Source organism: Pelophylax lessonae (genome assembly GCF_965119305.1).
Source record: "Pelophylax lessonae genome assembly, chromosome: 10".
In the NCBI taxonomy this organism is placed as follows: Eukaryota; Metazoa; Chordata; class Amphibia; order Anura; family Ranidae; genus Pelophylax; species Pelophylax lessonae.
In genome coordinates, this window is record NC_138777.1 from 47,138,040 (window position 1) to 47,159,921 (window position 21,882).

Below are 21,882 nucleotides of genomic sequence, written 5' to 3' on the forward strand. Positions count from 1 at the left end.
CAGCGATTCGATCCATCTATGGGCAGGCCCCTGCAGAACTGGCAGCGATTCGATCCATCTATGGCAGGCCCCTGCAGAACCGGCAGAGATTCGATCCATCTATGGCCGGCCCCTGCAGAACCGGTAGAGATTCGATCCATCTATGGCAGGCCCCTGCAGAACCGGCAGCGATTCGATCCATCTATGTATACCAAACCTCATCCCAAGACAGAGAATTGAGCTGGATAGTAGGCATGCTGGTTACATAAAATAAAATGCACCACTTCAAGTCCCAAACTTCTCGGGTCTTCCACAGCTTTGGGATAACAATGAGCTCATCCAGCTCAGCAAAAAATAGCAAAAGTAAAATACAAACACACACACTACATAAAAGTCATCCTGTTAAGTTTAATCAGTTCTCTACAAATAAGCCCATTCTGAGTGAAATGCATTAGCAGGGCATGGCTAAGGGCAGGGATTGCTTTGAAGTTGGCTAGATCGATTAACTGCTTCAGGTGCTGGTTAAGAGCTCATCCAACTCAGCAAATATAGCAAAGTAAAATACAAAACTGCACTACATAAAAGTCACCCTGTTAGGTTTAAACAATGTAACCGTCTCCCATACAGTCTCTGCCCTAAACCATGCCCACTGTTGCATTTCACCCAGCTTGGGCTTATTTATAGAGGATTTATTATACCCAACGGGATGACTTTTATGGAGTGCAGTTTTGTATTTTGCTTTTACTACATTTGTTGTTTTGATTACATGACATAGTTACATAATCAGGTTGAAAAAAGACAAGTCCAACTACTTCAAACAATAGAAAAAAAAAAACCTCCATATACAGAATCCTAAAGACACAGTTGATCCAGAGGAAAAAAAAAAAACCTCATGCACACTGGACATTTTACAGCGGCTGTTTTTGGCATCAGTTTCTTTTCTGCAGCCAGTGAACTCCCCAGCATGTTATCCTAGGTGTCCATTCACACATTGGCTGTTATCAGCTTTTGGCAGGGGCGTTTTCTGGCTGGAAAAAACCCCAGAACTAGTGGATTTTAAGAGGCGTTTTCAGCTGTAGAAACGCTCTAACTCTGATAAAAGCTAAAAAATAAACGCTGGAAAAAATGCCAAAAAAAAAAAAAAAAAAGCGGCTATTCGACATTTATCAACTATTTTGAGTCATAAGCTTTTGTGGGAGTATTGCTTAAAAAAAAAAAAAAAAAAAAAAAAAAAAAAAAAAGAAGAAAAGAAAAAAGCTAAAAAAAATGCTACAGCAGAAAAAAAGCTAAAAAAAAAAAAAAAAAGCTGAAAAAAGCTACTGCAAAAAGGCTGAAAACTTATACAGCTTTCTACTGATGTTTTGATAACATCCAGTGTGCCTGAGGCCTTAAGCTGGATACACACTATGTGGCCTCTTTCAGATGGAGCAGACCGTATTTCGATCCGCTCAGACACTTTTTTTTTTTTTTACAGACCGTATGTCCGCATATAATCCCATCTGTTTGCGGATGATATACGGACATAATGTTAGTCTATGGGATTGCGGATGTCAGCGGATGACATCGCTGACATCCGATTTTGGGTCCTTTACGTTTTTTAAAACGGAAGAAAAATAGGGTTCTGTTCCGTTCCAAAAAATGGAACAGAACTGAAAGGAAGAAAATCGGATGTCAGCGGATGGTCATCCACTGAAATCCGCAATCCCATTGACATACATTATGTCCGTATATCATCCGCAAACGGATGGGATGATATACGGACATACGGAACGTCCGTGTAAAAGAGGCCTATATGATTATCTTTAGACTTTTTCCCATTAGATTTACTAGAACAGTATTTAGAAAGTCGCAGTACAAACCATAAATGTGTTATTACACAAGATACCCCGGATTTATATATCAGGGGTCTCCAAGCTTTATAAACAAAAGGCCAGTTCAAAATTTAGGGGGGCTGGACTGTGGCCAGTTGGAGAAGAAAATGCCCTGGTGTCAGCAGGAGTGAACAATGCTCCATCATTGGTGTCAGCAGGAGTGAACAATGCTCCATCATTGGTGTCAGTGGGAGGACTAATGCTCCATCATTGGTGTCAGTGGGAGGACTAATGCTCCATCATTGGTGACAGTGGGAGGACTAATGCTCCATCATTGGTGACAGTGGGAGGACTAATGCTCCATCATTGGTGACAGTGGGAGGACTAATGCTCCATCATTGGTGTCAGTGGGAGGACTAATGCTCCATCATTGGTGTCAGTGGGAGGACTAATGCTCCATCATTGGTGTCAGTGGGAGGACTAATGCGCCATCATTGGTGTCAGTGGGAGGACTAATGCGCCATCATTGGTGTCAGTTGGAGGACTAATGCGCCATCATTGGTGTCAGTGGGAGGACTAATGCGCCATCATTGGTGTCAGTGGGAGGACTAATGCTCCATCATTGGTTTCAGTGGGAGGAATGGTGTCCCATCATTGGTGTCAGTGGGAGGAATGGTGTCCCATCATTGGTGTCAGTGGGAGGAATGGTGTCCCATCATTGGTGTCAGTGGGAGGAATGGTGTCCCATCATTGGTGTCAGTGGGAGGAATGGTGTCCCATCATTGGTGTCAGTGGGAGGAATGGTGTCCCATCATTGGTGTCAGTGGGAGGAATGGTGTCCCATCATTGGTGTCAGTGGGAGGAATGGTGTCCCATCATTGGTGTCAGTGGGAGGAATGGTGTCCCATCATTGGTGTCAGTGGGAGGAATGGTGTCCCATCATTGGTGTCAGTGGGAGGAATGGTGTCCCATCATTGGTGTCAGTGGGAGGAATGGTGTCCCATCATTGGTGTCAGTGGGAGGAATGGTGTCCCATCATTGGTGTCAGTGGGAGGAATGGTGTCCCATCATTGGTGTCAGTGGGAGGAATGGTGTCCCATCATTGGTGTCAGTGGGAGGAATGGTGTCCCATCATTGGTGTCAGTGGGAGGAATGGTGTCCCATCATTGGTGTCAGTGGGAGGAATGGTGTCCCATCATTGGTGTCAGTGGGAGGAAAGGTGTCCCATCATTGGTGTCAGTGGGAGGAATGGTGTCCCATCATTGGTGTCAGTGGGAGGAATGGTGTCCCATCATTGGTGTCAGTGGGAGGAATGGTGTCCCATCATTGGTGTCAGTGGAGAGGAATAGTGCCCCATCATTGGTGTCAGTGAGAGGAATAGTGCCCCATCATTGGTGTCAGTGGAGAGGAATAGTGGCACATCATTGGTGCCAGTGGAAGGAATAGTGTCCCATCACTGGTGTCAGTGGGAGGAATAGTGCCCCATCACTGGTGTCAGTGGGAGGAATAGTGCCCCATCACTGGTGTCAGTGGGAGGAATAATGTCCCATCAATGGTGTCAGTAATAGTGCCCCATCCTTTGTGTCAGTGAGAGGAATAGTGCCCCATCATTGGTATCAATGGTGTCAGTAATAGTGCCCCATCCTTTGTGTCAGTGAGAGGAATAGTGCCCCATCATTGGTATCAATGGAAGGAATAGTGCCCCAATGTTGGTGTCAGTGGCAGGAACTTTGCCCCAATGTTGCTGACGGGGGAAGAATAATGCCACAAGGGCCAGGTAAAAGCAAGCAAAAGGGACGCATCTGGAATATGAAAAAATAAGAATATACACACACAGCATAGACAAGCGGGAGAGGATAACAACATCCCCAAGTGAAGTTTTGCTTCAATATCTTATACTATAGACTCAAATACATACACAAATATCTTATATAATAATAACACATTAATGGTTTGTACCGAGATAAGGTGACCGACCCACCTTGAGAGAATCATAAAAGCATAAAAGTGACTACATTGCTCAGTTAGCAGAGCCACAGGACAATAAACTAAAATTCTATAATAATAAAAAAAAAAAAAAAGAAAAAGATTTTCAGGTGCCTGGGGATTCGGCTCTGCAGGTTTTTGCGTTCCTTGATGTGAAGAGAATGAAAACTCCAGGGAGGAGGCCCCATTAACCCCTCAGCGTTTTGTAGCTCCAAAACGATGGAGGAGAAAAAAAATCTATTATCCTCAATGGAGATGGTTCACATCTCCACTCGAAAGTCACCTGAAGCTCAAAAAAAGTTCTGGAGCTTTTTTTTATTTTGTAGCTCAAATCGGGCAGATTTTAACGTTTTGGCGCGTTTTTATTCCCATGATGTAGCATGCAGTTCTGATGTTGGATTCTCCATAACATAAACATGGGTTGCATAAAAGTGCCTACGTTATTCAGTTAGTGGAACTTGGTGCAAAGCCACAGGACAATAAGCTAAAATTCAATAAAAAAAAGAAGTCGATTTTCAGGTGCCTGGCAACCCGGCTCTGCAGGTTTTTGCGATCCCTGATGTGAAGTGAATGAAAACTCAACTCAAGGGAGGAGGCCCCATTCACACCTCAGCATTTTGTAGCTTGAAGCTCCAAAACACTGGAGAAAAAAAAAAACAATTATGCTCTATGAAGATGGCTCACATATCCACTCCAAGTCACCTGAAGCTCAAAAAAGTTCTGGAGCTTTTTTTTGTAGTTCAAAACGGGCAGATTTGAGCGTTTTTGGCACATTTTTATTCCCATGATGTAGCTTGCAGTTCTGATGGTGGGTTCTCCATAACATAAATATGTATTGCATAAAAGTGCCTACATAATTCAGTTAGTTACATAGTTAGTGAGGTTGAAAAAAGACATCCGTCCATCCAGTTCAACCTATGATGTATGTGTGTGTGTTTGCTGTTAACCGTACATTGTATACCCCTGTATGTTGTACATTGTATACCCCTGTATGTTGTACATTGTATACCCCTGTATGTTGTACATTGTATACCCCTGTATGTTGTACATTGTATACCCCTGTATGTTGTACATTGTATACCCCTGTATGTTGTACATTGTATACCCCTGTATGTTGTGGTCTTTAAGGTGCCCATCTAATAGTTTTTTGAAACTATCAATGCTCCCTGCTGATACTACTGCTTGTGGAAGAGAATTCCACATCCTTAGGCTCCATGTACACGGGACGCTGGAAATGGCCGTTTAGGAGCAGTTGGGCGTTTTTTTCAGAAGCCCCTAAACCCACCTCCATGTTATCTTATCTGTCCATGTACACCAGGTCGTTTACAGTCATTTGCAGGCAGTTGCGTTCAGGGACTTTTTTAGAACGCAATTATTTGCGTTTGAACGCGTGTTTCCCGGCGTTTCAAACGCACAAACGCGTCCGAACGCGATGACCCGCATTTAGCGTTCGCGTTTTTCCATTTTAAAGGGGAATCATTTTTTTGACCTCTAGGAAAACTTCTGCCCGCAAACGCTGCTAAACGCGGGTACAAACGTGACTGAACGGACGTTTCAAACGTCCTAAAAATTCCAGCATTCAAAGGGACTTTTAACAACGTCCCGTGTACATGGAGCCTTACTGTGAAGAACCCCTTACACATTATGAGGTTAAACCGCCTTTCTTCTAGTTTTAGTGAGTGGCCACGTGTCTTATTGTATCTCCTTTCACTGAAAAGTTTGTTCCTTATGCTCGGGTCACCAGTACAGTATTTGTACATTGATATCATATCCCCCCTCAATCGTCCCTTCTTCAGAGAGAATACTTTCAGTGCTTGTAGTCTTTCCTCATAGCCGATGCCCTCCATTTTTGTTGCCCTTCTCTGGACTCTTTCCAGTTCCAGCACATCCTTCCTGAGGACCGGTGCCCAGAACTGGACAGCATACTCCAGATGTGGCCGGACCAGAGTCTTGTAGAGTGGGAGAATAATCTCTTTATTTCTGGAGTGAATCCCCTTTTTAATACATCCCAGTATTCTGTTGGCTTTGCTTGCAGCGGCTTGGCATTGCATGCCACTGCCAAGCCTGTTGTCTACCAGTACCCACAGGTCCTTTTCCATCCTAGACTCACCCAGAGGTTCCCCCCCTAGTGAGTAGCATGCTTTCTGGTTTCTGGCCCCCAAGTGCATTACTTTACATTTTCCAACATTAAACCTCATCTGCCATGTAGTTGCCCACCCCATTATTTTGTTCAGGTCTGCTTGTAAGGTTTCCACATCCTGCCCAGAAGATATTGGCATGCTTAGTTTAGTATCATCCGCAAAGTTAGTGGAACTTGGTGCAAAGCCACAGGACAATAAACTAAAATTCAATAAAAAAAAAAAAAAAAGAAGGTCGATTTTCAGGTGCCTGGCAACCCGGCTCTGCAGGTTTTTGTGATGCCTGATATGAAGTGAATGAAAACTCCAGGGAGGAGGCCCCATTCACACCTCAGCGTATTGTAGCTTGGAGCTCAAAGCTCCAAAACGCTGGAGGAGAAAAACGATGGTTCACATCTCCACTCCAAGTTGCCTGAAGCTCGGAAAAAAAATTTTTGTAGTTCTAAACGGGCCGATTTGAGCGTTTTTTTCCTCATGATTGCAGTTCTGACGTTGGATTCTCCATAACAAATATGGATTGCATAAAAGTGACTACATTACTCAGTTAGTGGAAAGCAAAACCACAGAACAAAACTAAAATTCAATAAAAATAACTAAACAAATAAATAAATAAAAGTAGATTTTCGGGTGCCTGGTGACGCAGGTCTGCAGGTTTGTGCGATCCCTGATGTGAAGTGAATGAAAACTCCAGGGAGGGAACCCCCCCTCCTCTTCATAGTGTCTGCAGTGCATATGAGGACCTGGGAACGTGGAGAACTCACCACAGGAATCCTGAGCAACGAAATGAAGCCAGCAGGTCCATTAACCTGCCTGTATTTTCCAAAGACAGAAATGTCAGCCTTGGGGTGAACTGACTCGATACATACAAAAAGTTTTTGCATTCCTCATAAATGAAAGTGTTTTCCTCCTCTATAGGTCACACATTCTGCTGGATTTACAAAGCCTGGGAGAGACAATCACACTCTTACCCAGCGAAGCTCTACAGACTGATTGAGCTGGATTGCTGAGCGGTGCCTGCTGTACAGATTAGGAGCGGAGCCCACAGATGACAGGGAGAATATTCACAATCCGGCAAAAAAAAAAACAGGAAGGAAAAGGAGCACAGGGCAAAATGGTGAAAAGGTTCACAAGGATGAATGTGAGAGCTTGGCCTCGGGGAAGAGGAGATCCTGCAGCCTCTGACTAATACCAACCCTCCTCCCTGAATACACCTTTACTAATCCCGCTCACATCTCATTTTAACAAGCCTCCAGGGGCTGCTTTTTCCCCCTGAATTATCCTTATGTAACATGTACACTGTATTTAATCCTTGCTGGAGAACATTCTCTCTACAGGCCCCATTCGCACCTCAGCATTTTATAAGCTTGAGGCTCGGTTCACACTGATGCGATGCGGGAAAGCTGCGAATTCGCAGCCTGTTCCCGCATCGCACACGCACCCCCGGCAGTTCACACTGCCATATGCGATCCGCTGGGGGTGTCAATGTAATCTTAACGACACCCCCAGTTTGATCGCATATCGCAGTGCGATCGTGCAGTTCGCACAGGATCGGATCGCACAAGTGTGAACCGCTGTGCGATCCGATCCTGATGCGGCAGCAAAAATGCCTCCTGTGCGTGTTTGCTGCGGGTGCGATGCGAATTTAGCCAAACAAACTGTATGGCTATACTCGCACCGCACAGCTGATCGCATGTCATGTCGGAGCAGTGCGTTCCGACATGACATCCAAACCCGCACACGCAGTAGTGTGAACCGGGGCTGAAGGTTCAAAAGGCTGGAGGAGAAAACAATCAATTATTCTCTATGAAGATGGTTCACATCTCCACGACAAGTCGACTGAAGCTCAAAAGAGTTCTGGAGATTTTTTTGAAGCTCAAATATGCAGTTTTGAGCATTTTTGGTGCATTTTTATTCCCAAAGAATAGAACTAAAACGTGCCATTTGCACGTTTTAGTGCGCATTTTGGCGCGATTTTCTGATCAAATAAAAAAAAAAAAAAAAAAAACAGTAAAACAAACTAGTAATAATTTATGAATAAATAAATGGTAAAATAAATACATAAATAACTAAAAATCATCATAAATAAAAAATAACATTTAATAATACATAAATAATAATTCACCCCTAACCTTAACCACTTAGGGACCAGGCCTAATTCTGACACTTGTTGTTTACAAGTTAAAAAACAGTATTTTTTCTATTTTTTTTTTTTGCTAGAAAATGACTTAGAACCCTGAAACACACACATACACACACACACATATATATATATATTAGGGCTGCGGCATATAATCGCCGAATCGATGCATCGCGATGCGACCCTTCGCGATTCTGCATCGATTCGGGGTGACTGCAAAATCGATTGCTAGTGACGTCATTTCCGGGGGTGGGGCTGGATGAGAGTGGCGGCGGCGTGAGAGTGGCGGCGGCCTGGCTTGTGGAATACGGAGCTCCTCGCGGAAGAGGAGGAGGAGAGCAGAGCTATCAGTGCTCTGGCCCCGGGAGGGTTCGGGGCGGCCGCGGCCTTCCCAGCCAGAGATGGGACAGTGGAGGAAGAGGAGGCCTCGTCCGAGCCGGAGGAGAAGCGGCAGAGCCAGGTGAGGGGGCGGACAGGGGGAGCCGGACTATCCGGCATGGTCACAGCACAGAGCACAGCACAGAGCACAGCACAGAGCACAATGTCACTGTGTTTAGTATACAATATCCTCAATATACTGTGACACATCAACCCAGGTTACACATTTTTCTTGTTGGGTTAAAGAAAAGTTCATCCTGGCATTGAAAATGCTTTGGAAAGCAAGACTGGCAAAGAAAAAAAGACTGATTTTTTCAGTGAAACCATTTAATTTGTTAGTTTATTGAGACAAATATTATATTCAAGGAAATCTTACATGAGAGAATTATGGAGGCTGCCATGTCTGTTTTCTTCTGGAAATGTTAGTTCCCTCATTGTCATGCTGATCCTTTAGCTTCTATGGTTTCTATGTCACTGACTCAAAACAGAGTAGATAAGGAAGTATAATTAAATCCATAAACAGCCAAGTAATTAGCAGAATCAGGAGGAAGTCAGCAATGGCAGCTCCAATATTTCTTCTTCCATTGTACTCAATGGGCAGTGCCTAGGGCAGAAAAGTTAAATGGGGCAGCACCAAGCCCCCAAATTCAAATTTTTTTAAACTTTGCTTCCCACTTCTGCGCACCTTTGGACAAATGTGGATAAATTCAGAAAGAGAGCTGTAAGAGGGCAGGGTTGTAAGGTGATATTAAAAGTAGTCAGAAGTCCTTCCTTCAAGACAGTAAATCTGAAACATTTCCCCTTTTTGTACATGTACAATTGAAAAGTAGGGAACAAGCACGATATATTCCTCTGTATTTACCCTTCACTGTATACATACATTTATCAAGAAAATATTGTGTCACTGAGTCTAGAGTTAGAACACATAAAAGTGCCAGGTATGACAGTTTTCAGAGTTTTATGGATCCATAATCCCTATTTGAAGGAGCCTCATCAGTCTATCCCTGAGGAGACCCCCATCCAATGCCATGTATACAATATATATCACATCCCTGATATCCCTGAGGAGACCTCCATACACCAGTGGTGTATGGAGGTCTCCTCAGGGATATCCAGGATGTGATATATGTATGGGGGGTCTCCTCAGGGATGTGATATATATACATGGTGGTGTATGGGGGTCTACTCAGGGATGTGATATATACCCATGGGCTGGGCATGGGCATTGGGCAGTAATCGTGATGCATCGCGGAATCGAATCGTATCGAATCGTGACCCTAATAATCGTAATCGAATTGAATCGTGAGGTAGGTGAAGATGCACAGCCCTAATATATATATATATATATATATATATATATTTTTTTAGCAGAGACTCTAGAGAATAAAATGGAGACCTTTTAATTTTACACTGTGCCATAATATTCTTTGATCACTTTTATTCCTATCACAAGAAATGTAAACATCCCTTGTAATAGAAATATCAGGACAGGTCCTCTTTAATTTGACATCTGGGGTCAAAAAGACCTCAGATCTGACATCTACACTTAGCCCCCGTTCACACTGGGGCGACCTGTGAGGCGACCTGGTCGCCTCACAGGTCGCCGCAGGTCGCCTCCCATAGGGAAGCTGCGGACCCGTTCTGATAGGAGCGACACAAGTCGCTCCGACTCAGAAAAAGGGTCCGGAGCTTCTTTGGGGCGACCAGGAGGCGACCGCCATAGACTTCAATGTTATGAAGTCCGTGGCGGCCGCTCCGAGGTCGCGGCACGCTGCTCGCACCGCGACCTCCGAGGTCGCGGTGCGAAGTAGCGTCGCCCCAGTGTGAACGGGGGCTAAAGAGCAATACAAAAAAAAAAAAAAATAATAATTAAGAATAAATAAATAAAAAAGGGCCCTTAAGAGCCGGTTCACATTAGTGCGACTTGTCAGCCTGACAAGTCGCGCTCCCTCGCAGTCCATTGACCGCTACAGGACCCGTTCTAATAGGAGCGACACAAGTCGCTTCAACTTAGAAAAAGGGTCCTGTACTACTTTCCATTATGTGAAGTCCATGCAAGTCGCTCCGAAGTCGTGGTGCAATTTAATGCACAAGTCGCCCCCATAAGGAGTCGTGTCGCCTCAGTGTGAACCGACTCTTAAGCCCATTGGGCGGAAGCGACGTCGGACGTCGCTCGACTTCTCAAAGGGCATAGAGTTGAGTGGGGGCCATCTTGCTCTCACTCGACTTCCTGCCCAGCACAAGAAAGGACCGGATCATTTTCCCCGCTACCAAGGACTCCGGTAAGCGGGGGAGAACGATTGGGAAGCGACGGGAGGGGGGTGGGCACCTCTTCCATTGCCCATAAAAGTGATCGAGTGGCGAATCTGCCACTGGGGCCACTTATGTGAAAGAGGACTGCCATTAGTGTAGAAAAATACTGGGGTTATAGCAGCTATCTTTTGCCATAACTCTGTTATTTAATGTCAAAGTGGCAACGTAAATACATGGAGGGTGGTCTGGAAGTGGTTAAAAAATATCCAATACATTAATAAAAAAAAAATCATAATAATAAAATAAACACCCAAACCCGAAAAATAATAATAATAATGTACTTATTTATTTTGTCTTAGGGTGTTTAGTTACTATTTTTTTAGGGGTTATTACCTAGTATTAATTTATTGAATTTATTATGTATTTATGATTTTTTTTTTTTTGCAGCAGCACCCTTACAAAAAATAAATAACTCTAACCCCTAATCCTAACCCCAACCCCTTAAGCCAATGGAAAAAAATAATAAATGAATAAGAAGGAAAAAAGAAATAAACACTAAAAAAAAAAAAAGCTGAAATACCTAGCAACAAACGATGCAACAGATGAGTTTTCTCTATTACCTTGTATTAATTTTATGAATTTATAATTTTTTTTTTGCAGCAGCAGCAGCACCATTACAAAAAATAAATAAAAAATAAATAACTCTAACCCCAACTCCTAATCCTAACCTAATCTTAACTCTAACCCCTTACACCAACATAAAAAAATAATAAGAAATAATAAGAAAAAAAAAAAGAAATAAACACTAATAAAAAAGCTGAAATACCTAGCAACAGATGAGTTTTCTCTATTGGTTAAAAAAAATGGCAAAGCTCAAAATTGAGCATAAAAAAAAAGCACAAAACACACCAGAAAAATCGCTCGGGTTTGAATGCAGCCTAACACAAACAACACCTTTACCACTGGCAAGGATGATGAATTGTGCGGGCACGCTAGGTCAGGCTTGTAAAGGTGAACTTCATGCCAACAGCTAAATGCACAGCTGAAATAAATGTGAACTGCTTTGCCTGATGAAATATTTGTAATTCTGTTCAGCCAGTCTTGTGTTTTTCACACCTCTGCCACACTGCATACCCAAGAAGGTACCAGCTTGTTCACACCATACAAATGCGATGGTGTGCAGAAATGAAGAATGAATCTAAAATAGGAGTGTAGTTGTCGGTAGTATGATATCAGTGCTGTCAGTTTTTTTTCTGTGACTACCTGAATCACTTACTATTACTTCAATCCCCCTTCAAAATCTCTTCCTACACCCACATCCTTTCCCCACCACATCCTGCCCGGCGCTCTACCTGAAACACCCCCTCACAGCTTTCCCCATAACCTCACCACCAATTCTGGTCTCATCACTACACCGGGGATGGTTAACCTCTACTCTACAACCAATAACCACTTGCTGTATAGTTAAAGCTGAATTCCAGGAAACAAAGACATGCTGGTAGGTTAATTGGATCCTGTATAAAAAACAAACTGGACTGTGTATGTAATGGCACTTTTCCACTGCAAGTACCGGCTCGGCTCTACTCGGCCCTGCTTGGCCCGGTTTGCTTTTCCACTGCTGGTACCGCATGGTACGGTGTTGGAACGGTTCGGTACGGTATGGTTTGCTTTTCCACTAAAGTAGTACTAAAGTTAAGTGGGTGGGATAACAACGGGGTGGGTGGGATTCTCTGACCAATCAGTGGCTAGAAGTGACTGCATGCAAAGGATTGTGGGATATGGTACCGGGTATGGTACCTCTTGGAACCACAATCGAGGTGGTACTGTTTTTGAGAGCCGTACCGTTCGGTTCCATGCAGTGGAAAAGCGCCGCCGTACCGTACCGTTCCTACACCGTACCATCCGGTACCAGCAGTGGAAAAGCACCAAAGCGATCCGAACCGTTCGGTTCCATGCAGTGGTAAAGCGCCATTTGTGAGTTAGGGACCTTAGATTGTAAGTTAGTTGAGGGCAGGGACTGATGTGAATGTACAATGTATATGTAAAGCGCTGCGTAAACTGACAGCACTATATAAGTACCTGAAATAAATAAATAAAATAAAACATCAATGAACGGGTTACATTTTTTACTTAGAAAGCATTACTAATTTTTTATTTTTTTTTTTATATAACTACAAAATAAGTACCTGAACTTGACTTGCTATTGGCCTTTTGTACTCTCCTTTACAGCAGCACTCAGACTGTTAGGGTTCTTTAACACGGGCGGTGCGCCTGGCGGACTCCGTTTTTCTCAGCGGGGATCGATTTGCCGATCCCCGCTGAGCAGGCGGATGACAGCTGTGTCTCCGCTAACTTTGCAGAGACGGAGCGGTCAGAGTCCCGCTCTCCTCTATGGGGGGGAATCAGATGAAAACGGACCGCCTGTCCGTTCTCATCCGATCCCATCCTCCAGATGGATTGAAAATCGGGTTTCCTTCCATCTGGATTTCATGGACAGGATCGGATTGGATAGCAGCCGGTGTCAGAGGAAATGTCACCGCTGACATCCGCTGCTCCATAGAGGTACATGGAGGATCCGATCAGATCCGCTGGGAAAGCTAATCGGAAAGCCCGCATGAAAGGGGCCTAATGCCTCGTACACACGCACCGATTGTTGGCCAACCGATCGGCCGTCTTTTGTCCATTGTTGTTGTGTTGGTTGAAATGTGCTCTAGACTGCACACGAATTTTGTCGGCCAACAACAACCAACTTCAGAAGTGATGTCATGTGCTGGTTAACTTTCCGTGTGTTTTTTCTTCTCTGAGCATGCCCAGTCTTGCTCATCAGATTTTTGTCTGCCGAAATCTGTACTGACTGACGGAAAATCGGCCGTTCTGTTAACGGCCAACAAAAATCTTATAGCCTGCGCACCAGATTTTGTTTGGCCGAAAAGTCGCAGTCGGTTGTCGGAAGCATCATACTAACAAGCCGACAATCGGCCGATCGGACGTTGGCCGAAAATTCACGGCCAACAATCGGTGCGTGTGTACGAGGCTTTAGATGGAAGGTCATCACCAGGGAAAGGGTGTACTGCCTGAAATCTACCTACTGTCACAGTGGCTGGGGTTGGCTTCTTATTAAACTGAGCAGAACGTCCCAGGAAATGTTCAAACTAAAAAATGGCAGCCACTCAAATCCATTTCAAATGAAAAAGGGAAAGGAGCAGACGAATAATACAGAAATCTACCAGCGCTGGCTCCAGCCACTTATTTGAACGGCTTCCAACAGAATAACACAACTGTCACCAGTGATATAAACTAAGAAAACATTCCATGCAAATATTGTATCAAGAATACTTCCCGGTCCTGCATGCCATATGGATGACATTTACCTTGCTAAAGCTCCATGTATCATAAATTATTGTCATTTTTTTTTGATCTCCTGCAGCCTCTATCATCAACAAGGACCCAGAAGTGACGTCACCCGTCACTTTGGGGTCAACAACAAGAAGGGGAGGAGAGCAGATGTGAGTCCACTCTCCTCCCTCACCTCTACCCGGCGACACCTGCTATGCCGGTCCGGGGCACGCACAGCATTCGGGTGGCAGCCCAGGCGCCAGGACAATTTTTTTGCCACCATGGCAACCTGGCACCTGGGGTTTGTCGAGCCCTGGTGTAGATGCTCTTCTTCACTTCCTGTTGCATCTCTGGCACAGGATGTATAAGGAAATATATAGAGCAGGGATCCTCAAACTACGGCCATCTAGCTGTGCAGAACTACACATCCCATGAGGCATTGTAAAGCTTTGACATTCACAGACATGACTAGGCATGATTGGAATTGTAGTTCTGGAACAACTTGAGGGCCATCGTTTGAAGACCCCGGATATAGACATTAAAACCGTTGATGGAAAATATATCTTTTTTTATAACAGACTATACTTGTGACTGATTTATGGGAGTTACCATTTAAAAGACCAATCTCCCTCTTCCATTGAGGACGGTTTTAGTGTCTTAAGGCCCGTACCTACGTGCCGATCGTCGGCATACAAACGTCGGCGGACGAAAGATCTGCCGATTGTACGCTTGTTAGTATGGTGCCTCCGACAGCTGTCTGCGCACATTCTGCGGACAAGAGTCTTTCTTGCAAGCATTTAAATTTTTGTATGCCGACACCAGAGCGGCCGATTGTTCGCCAGTCAGTACAGAATTCTGCCGACAGACCGCAGATTTGCAAGACTGGGCATGCTCAGAAAAGAAAAAACACAGGGAAAGTTAACCATTACATGACATCACTTCTGCAGTCGGCGGACAAAATTCTTGGGCAGTCTTTGCACTTTTCAACAGACACCGACATCCCGGGGAGAAAAGACGAACGTTTGTATGCCGACGATCGGTACGTGTGTACGGGGCTTTATAGTACATATAGGGCTGGTTTCTCCCAGACTTTTTGGCTCCCATTTCCATACTACTAGAATATATTTATGTATAGGGAAATCCTCACCAAATAATAAACTGACATGGCTTTTACCTTTTCCTGACTCTATCCAAACCAGAAAGAAAGTCTTCTTATACACACACTGTGCTGAACGCTTACGCTGAAAACAACTTTTAAAATGTCATTAATATGGAAAGGCTCGGTGACATCAGAAAGCAGCCGCCAATGGGCACTGGGAGTGGAGCCGATGTGCACTGTAAACTTTTTTTTCTTCTAAACTTTATGTAAATATCACAAAATAACATTTCATACAGATCTTATTACTGCAGCGGTGTTATGATGCAGTGCACTTCCCATACATTTTTTTTTACCTAACTTCTCAAGGCAAATTGCATTTTCCATGCACTGGGACTGTGCTGAGAAAGACTTTCCCAGTGCAGCACAACACACCCGGTGTGAACGGCCCTTACATAAGAATTCTAGGTATGGAACCCCCCCCCCCTCCCCCTTCCCCTCCCCCAAGGTACTTCTAACACCAAGAACAAACAAGGAATACATTGGAGCTTACCACTTTTTGGATGTGATGGATGTACTTGTTTTTTTGTTTTTAGGTGAAGAACATTAGTACAGAAAATACCTTTTGATCCTGCTAGAAATCCAGTGTCCTTCCAAGGTCCAGTGTACTGAACCGAATTCTCAAATATTATCAGCCTTCTGTAAACTACAAAACACCTCATTTTGTAATGAAGACAGGGAGGTGTTTGTAGTAAGAGTGCTGTCAGGAGAGGTAGTGTGTGTGGCAGGTTGATCAGATAAAGTAAAAAAAAAAAAAAAAGCCTAAACTAAAAACGATTGCAGACATCACATCAAAGAACTGGTAAGCTGCAATATATCAAGTTTTTGGTCTTGGTTTATTAACCCATATTTCCACTTTTGCAATCAGATTTGAGAAAATCCTATTATATGACTTTTATGTGTTCCCTTTCACACAACATACCTTGAAAAAGATGTTTCATGGCTGACTACGTTTTTTTTTTAAAAAACAATGTTAGAGCGAACCTGTCCCAAGTCTGTTCTTCTTAACATAAACACTGGTATGGAATTCCAAAAGAGGCAGCCCCTTTGCTGATGTCAGTTAGTCATCCCCGGGACAGTTCCCACTCCTCTTAGGTGGTCAACCCAGAGACAGTTCCCTTTCCTCTCTGGTGGTCCCGGGCCTCTCTGTGGGTTACCCTGGAACAGTTCCTGGTGCTCTCAGGTGGTTGCCCGGGACAATTCCTGGTCCTGTCAGGTGGTAGCCCCGGGACAGTTCCCTCATCCCCTTTAGAGGTCACCCAGGAACAGTTCCCCTGTCCCCTCTAGCGGTCACCCCAAGACAGTTCCCCTGTCCCCTTTAGCGGTCACACGCCGAGACAGTTCCCCCATTCCTTTTAGCGCCCACCCCGAGACAGTTCCCCCGTCCAGTCTAGTAGTCGCCCCCGGAGCACTCCACCGTCCATCTAGTGGTCACCCCCCGGGACACTCCACCATCCTGTCTAGCGGTCACCCCCCGGGACACTCCACCGTCCCGTCTAGCGGTCACCCCCCAGGACACTCCACCGTCCCGTCTAGCGGGCACCCCCCGGGACACTCCACCGTCCCGTCTAGCGGACACCATCCAGGACACTCCAACCGTCCCGTCTAGCGGTCACCCCCGGGACACTCCACCGTCCCGTCTAGCGGTCACCCCAGGGGCACTCCACCGTCCCGTCTAGCAGTCACCCCCGGGACACTCCACCGTCCCGTCTAGCAGTCACCCCCGGGACACTCCACCGTCCCGTCTAGCAGTCACCCCCGGGACACTCCACCGTCCCGTCTAGCAGTCACCCCCGGGACACTCCACCGTCCCGTCTAGCAGTCACCCCCGGGACACTCCACCGTCCCGTCTAGGGATCACCCACCCCCCCGGGACACTCCACCGTCCCGTCTAGGGATCACCCACCCCCCCCGGGACACTCCACCGTCCCGTCTAGGGATCACCCCCCTCCGGGACACTCCACCGTCCCGTCTAGGGATCACCCCCCTCCGGGACACTCCACCGTCCCGTCTAGGGATCACCCCCCTCCGGGACACTCCACCGTCCCGTCTAGGGATCACCCCCCTCCGGGACACTCCACCGTCCCGTCTAGGGATCACCCCCCTCCGGGACACTCCACCGTCCCGTCTAGGGATCACCCCCCTCCGGGACACTCCACCGTCCCGTCTAGGGATCACCCCCCTCCGGGACACTCCACCGTCCCGTCTAGGGATCACCCCCCTCCGGGACACTCCATCGTCCCGTCTAGGGATCACCCCCCCTCAGGGACACTCCACCGTCCCGTCTAGGGATCACCCCCCTCCGGGACACTCCACCGTCCCGTCTAGGGATCACCCAACCCCCGGGACACTCCACCGTCCCGTCTAGGGATAACCCCCACGGGACACTCCACCGTCCCGTCTAGGGATAACCCCCCCCCCCCCGGGACACTCCACCGTCCCGTCTAGGGATCACCCCCCTCCGGGACACTCCACCGTCCCGTCTAGGGATCACCCCCCTCCGGGACACTCCACCGTCCCGTCTAGGGATCACCCCCCTCCGGGACACTCCACCGTCCCGTCTAGGGATCACCCCCCCGGGACACCCCCCCCAGATACTCCACCGTCCCGTCTAGGGATCACCCCCCCGGGACACTCCACCGTCCCGTCTAGCGGTCAGCCCCTGGGACTATCCCCCTGTGTCGTCTAGTGGTCATTCCTGGGACACTCCACCGTCCTGTCTAGCGGTCACCCACCGGGACACTCCTGTCAGGTCACCCCCCCCCCCGGGACACTCCACTGTCCCGTCTAGGGATCACCACCCCCGGGACACTCCACCGTCCCGTCTAGGGATCATCCCCCGGGACACTCCACCGTCCCGTCTAGCGGTCACCCCCCGGGACACTCCACCGTCCTGTCTAGCGGTCACCCCCCGGGACACTCCACCTTCCTGTCTAGCGGTCACCCCCCCTGGGACACTCCACCGTCCCGTCTAGCGGTCACCCCCCCTGGGACACTCCACCGTCCCGTCTAGCGGTCACCCCCGGGACACTCCACCGTCCCTTCTAGCAGTCATCCCCCAGACACTCCACCGTCCCCTCTAGCTATCACCCCTCGGACATTCCACCGTCCAGTCTAGCGGTCATCCCTGGGACAGTCCCCTGTCCCCCCTAGCTGTCACCCCCGGGACAGTCCACCATCTTGGTCTAGTGGTCCGCCCCCAACGCACTCCCAGTCCCATCTGGCGGTTATACTTGGGACACTCCACCGTCCCCTCTAGCTGTCACCCCCGGAACAGTCCCCTGGCCCCTCTAGCTGTCACCCCCGGGACAGTCCCCTGGCCCCTCTAGCTGTCACCCCCGGGACAGTCCCCTGGCCCCTCTAGCTGTCACCCCCGGAACAGTCCCCTGGCCCCTCTAGCTGTCACCCCCGGGACAGTCCCCTGGCCCCTCTAGCTGTCACCCCCGGGACAGTCCCCTGGCCCCTCTAGCTGTCACCCCCGGGACAGTCCCCTGGCCCCTCTAGCTGTCACCCCCGGGACTGTCCACCATCTCAGTCTAGTTAGGTCACCCCCCTGGGGACACTCCCCCGTCCCATCTGGCAGTTATCCCTGGGACACTCCACCGTCATTCCCGGGAACTGGTCCTCTCCACTGGAAAGTTCCCATTCCTCTCTGGTAATCCCCTTCCTCCCTCCCAAAATCAATCCCCGGGACAGCTGGGATCTACAATGCACCTCCATAGATGTCAGGGACCCTCCTCTGGATAGGAATGTAGGAAACTATTGTAAACACTCACTGGCTGTCTCCACATTTTCCCTGGAGTCACAGACAGTCCTGATTTCATGTATTGGAGGAGAGAGAGAGTGTCCTGGTCCATAGCAGCTGTACAAGTGGCAGAAGACATGCTGAGACTTTTAGTCCCACAACAACAGGCCTACAAGTACAGCTCCCCCCAGGCCCCATCTCCCCAAATACACAGCGGGGTCTCCCCTGTGCGCCACAGACACCCCCTTACCGCTCTCGGTGGTCCTCTCAGTCCCATCCATCCCCGTCCTCCTACGCCTAACTCCCCGCCCCTCTGCCGGAGCCACGTGTCACCTCCCCCGGAACAATTTCCAGAGGTCTCCGCACCCGGGGGAAGAGTATCCTTAGCGCTTCCGCCCAGGAGGCAATGGGGGAATGTAAATAAAGGGAGGCACTTCCGGAACCGCAGTTAAAGGGACCTTGGAGCTATTGTGGAACATTAAACAGAACAGGGCATGAATGGAGTGTATAGAGAGTGAAGGAAAGTGCATTAATAAGGAAGGTGTGACAGTTCAGTATCAGCATTGCAAAGTTAGGTGTTAGTGGCAGAGACATTGGTGGGTACATTGTAGGGAGATGAGTGACAGAGGGGTGCAGGGCGAGGTTACAGGGGTGCATTGCAGGATTACATGGGGGTGCTCAGTGAGGGGAGATGAATATATCTCCCAACTGTCCTGATTTTGAGGGACTGTCCCTGATTTGGAATAAAGTCCCACTTTCCTCCTCATTTGTCCCTCATTTTGGTCTGAACTGTATAGTTGTATATAAAATGCACTTTTTATCTTTCAAATAGTGTTTCCCAGTGCTAAACCTTTCATCCAATTTCTAAATTGCTGCATTTGTAAATTCCAAAAGCCAAAATAAAGGAATAGTAGTAAATAAAATCAATCTTTGTCAAACAATTCTCCTTAGGGGGACATAGCAGCAGGGGTGTCCTATATCTACATACTTTTGCTAATAGGTGTCCCGTATTCCCATCTCAAAAAGTTGGGAGGTTTGGATGAATGATGGTATATTGTATCATTGCTACAGGGTGACCTGGGATGAGGGGGAGGGGGCATGCACTGTCAGCTTTACAGGGTGACATGGAGGTGATGGGTGCAGTGGTAGTGCTGCTGGGTAGGGGAGTTAAATGACAGGGGGTGCAGGCGCTGTCCCATTACATGGGAACATTTTTTGCTGTCCTGGAGTTCAGCTTCAAATCTGACCTAAAAGAAGTATGATTTTTTTTTTCTTCAGAACCATACTTACCTAGGTGGATGATGCATCATCATCATACTTACCTAGGTGGATGATGCAGCATCATGATACTTACCTAGGTGGATGCAGAATCATCACTCTTACCTAGGTGGATGCAGAATCATCATACTTACCTAGGTGGATGCAGCATCATCATACTTACCTAGGTGGATGCAGCATCATCATACTTACCTAGGTGGATGCAGCATCATTATACTTACCTAGGTGGGTGCAGAATCATCATCCTTACCTAGGTGGATGCAGCATCATCATACTTACCTAGGTGGATGCAGAATCATCATACTTACCTAGGTGGATGCAGAATCATCATACTTACCTAGGGGGGATGCAGCATCATCATACTTACCTAGGTGGATGCAGAATCATCATCCTTACCTATGTGGATGCAGAATCATCATACTTACCTGAGTGGATGCAGCACCATCATACCTACCTAGGTGGATGCAGCATCATTATACTTACCTAGGTGGGTGCAGAATCATCATCCTTACCTAGGTGGATGCAGCCTCATCATACTTACCTAGGTGGATGCAGAATCATCATACTTACCTAGGTGGATGCAGCATCATTATACTTAACTAGGTGGATGCAGAATCATCATACTTACCTAGGTGGATGCAGAATCATCATACTTACCTAGGTGGATGCAGCATCATCATACTTACCTAGGTGGATGCATCATCATGATACTTACCTAGGTGGATGCAGCATCATGATACTTACCTAGGTGGATGCAGCATCATGATACTTACCTAGGTGGATGCAGCATCATCATACTTACCTAGGTGGATGCAGCATCATGATACTTACCTGGGTGGATGCAGAATCAGCATTCTTACCTAGGTGGATGCAGAATCATCATTCTTACCTAGGTGGATGCAGAATCATCATACTTACCTAGGTGGAAGCAGCATCAACATACTTACCTAGGTGGATGCAGCATCATCATACTTACCTAGGTGGATGCAGCATCATCATACTTACCTAGGTTGATGCAGCATCAACATACTTACCTAGGTGGATGCAGCATCATCATACTTACCTAGGTGGATGCAGAACCATCATACTTACCTAGGTGGATGCAGCATCATCATCCTTACCTAGGTGGATGCAGCATCAACATACTTACCTAGGTGGATGCAGCATCGTCATACTTATTTAGGTGGATGCAGAATCCTCATTCTTCCCTAGCTGGATGAAGAATCATCATACTTACCTAGGTGGATGCAGAAACATCATACTTACCTAGGTGGATGAAGAATCATAATACTTACCTAGGTGGATGCAGAATCATCATACTTACCTAAGTGGATGCAGCAGCATCATACTTACCTAGGTGGATGCAGCATCATTATACTAACCTAAGTGGATGCAGCATCATCATACTTACCTAGGTGGATGAAGAATCATTATACTTACCTAGGTGGATGCAGAATCATCATATTTACCTAAGTGGATGCAGCAGCATCATACTTACCTAGGTGGATGCAGAACCATCATACTTACCTAGGTGGATGCAGAATCATCATACTTACCTAGGTGGATGCAGCATCATCATACTTACCTAGGTGGATGCAGAATCATCATACTTACCTAGGTGGATGCAGCATCATCACACTTACCTAGGTGGATGCAGCATCGTCATACTTACCTAGGTGGATGCA

The 21,882-nt window shown here is 46.9% G+C and overlaps 1 protein-coding gene across 1 annotated transcript in view; it reads right to left on the reverse strand.

The window, feature by feature from the left end:
• The window catches only part of SLC39A13 (solute carrier family 39 member 13), a 67,088-nt gene extending 47,843 nt beyond the window's left edge, over nucleotides 1-19,245 (reverse strand). Inside the window, exon 1 of the mRNA XM_082269764.1 lies at nucleotides 19,170-19,245. The gene's annotated coding sequence lies outside the window, so the exon portion shown is untranslated. The remainder of the gene's footprint in view (nucleotides 1-19,169) is intronic.
• Between the last annotated feature and the right edge of the window lie 2,637 nt (nucleotides 19,246-21,882).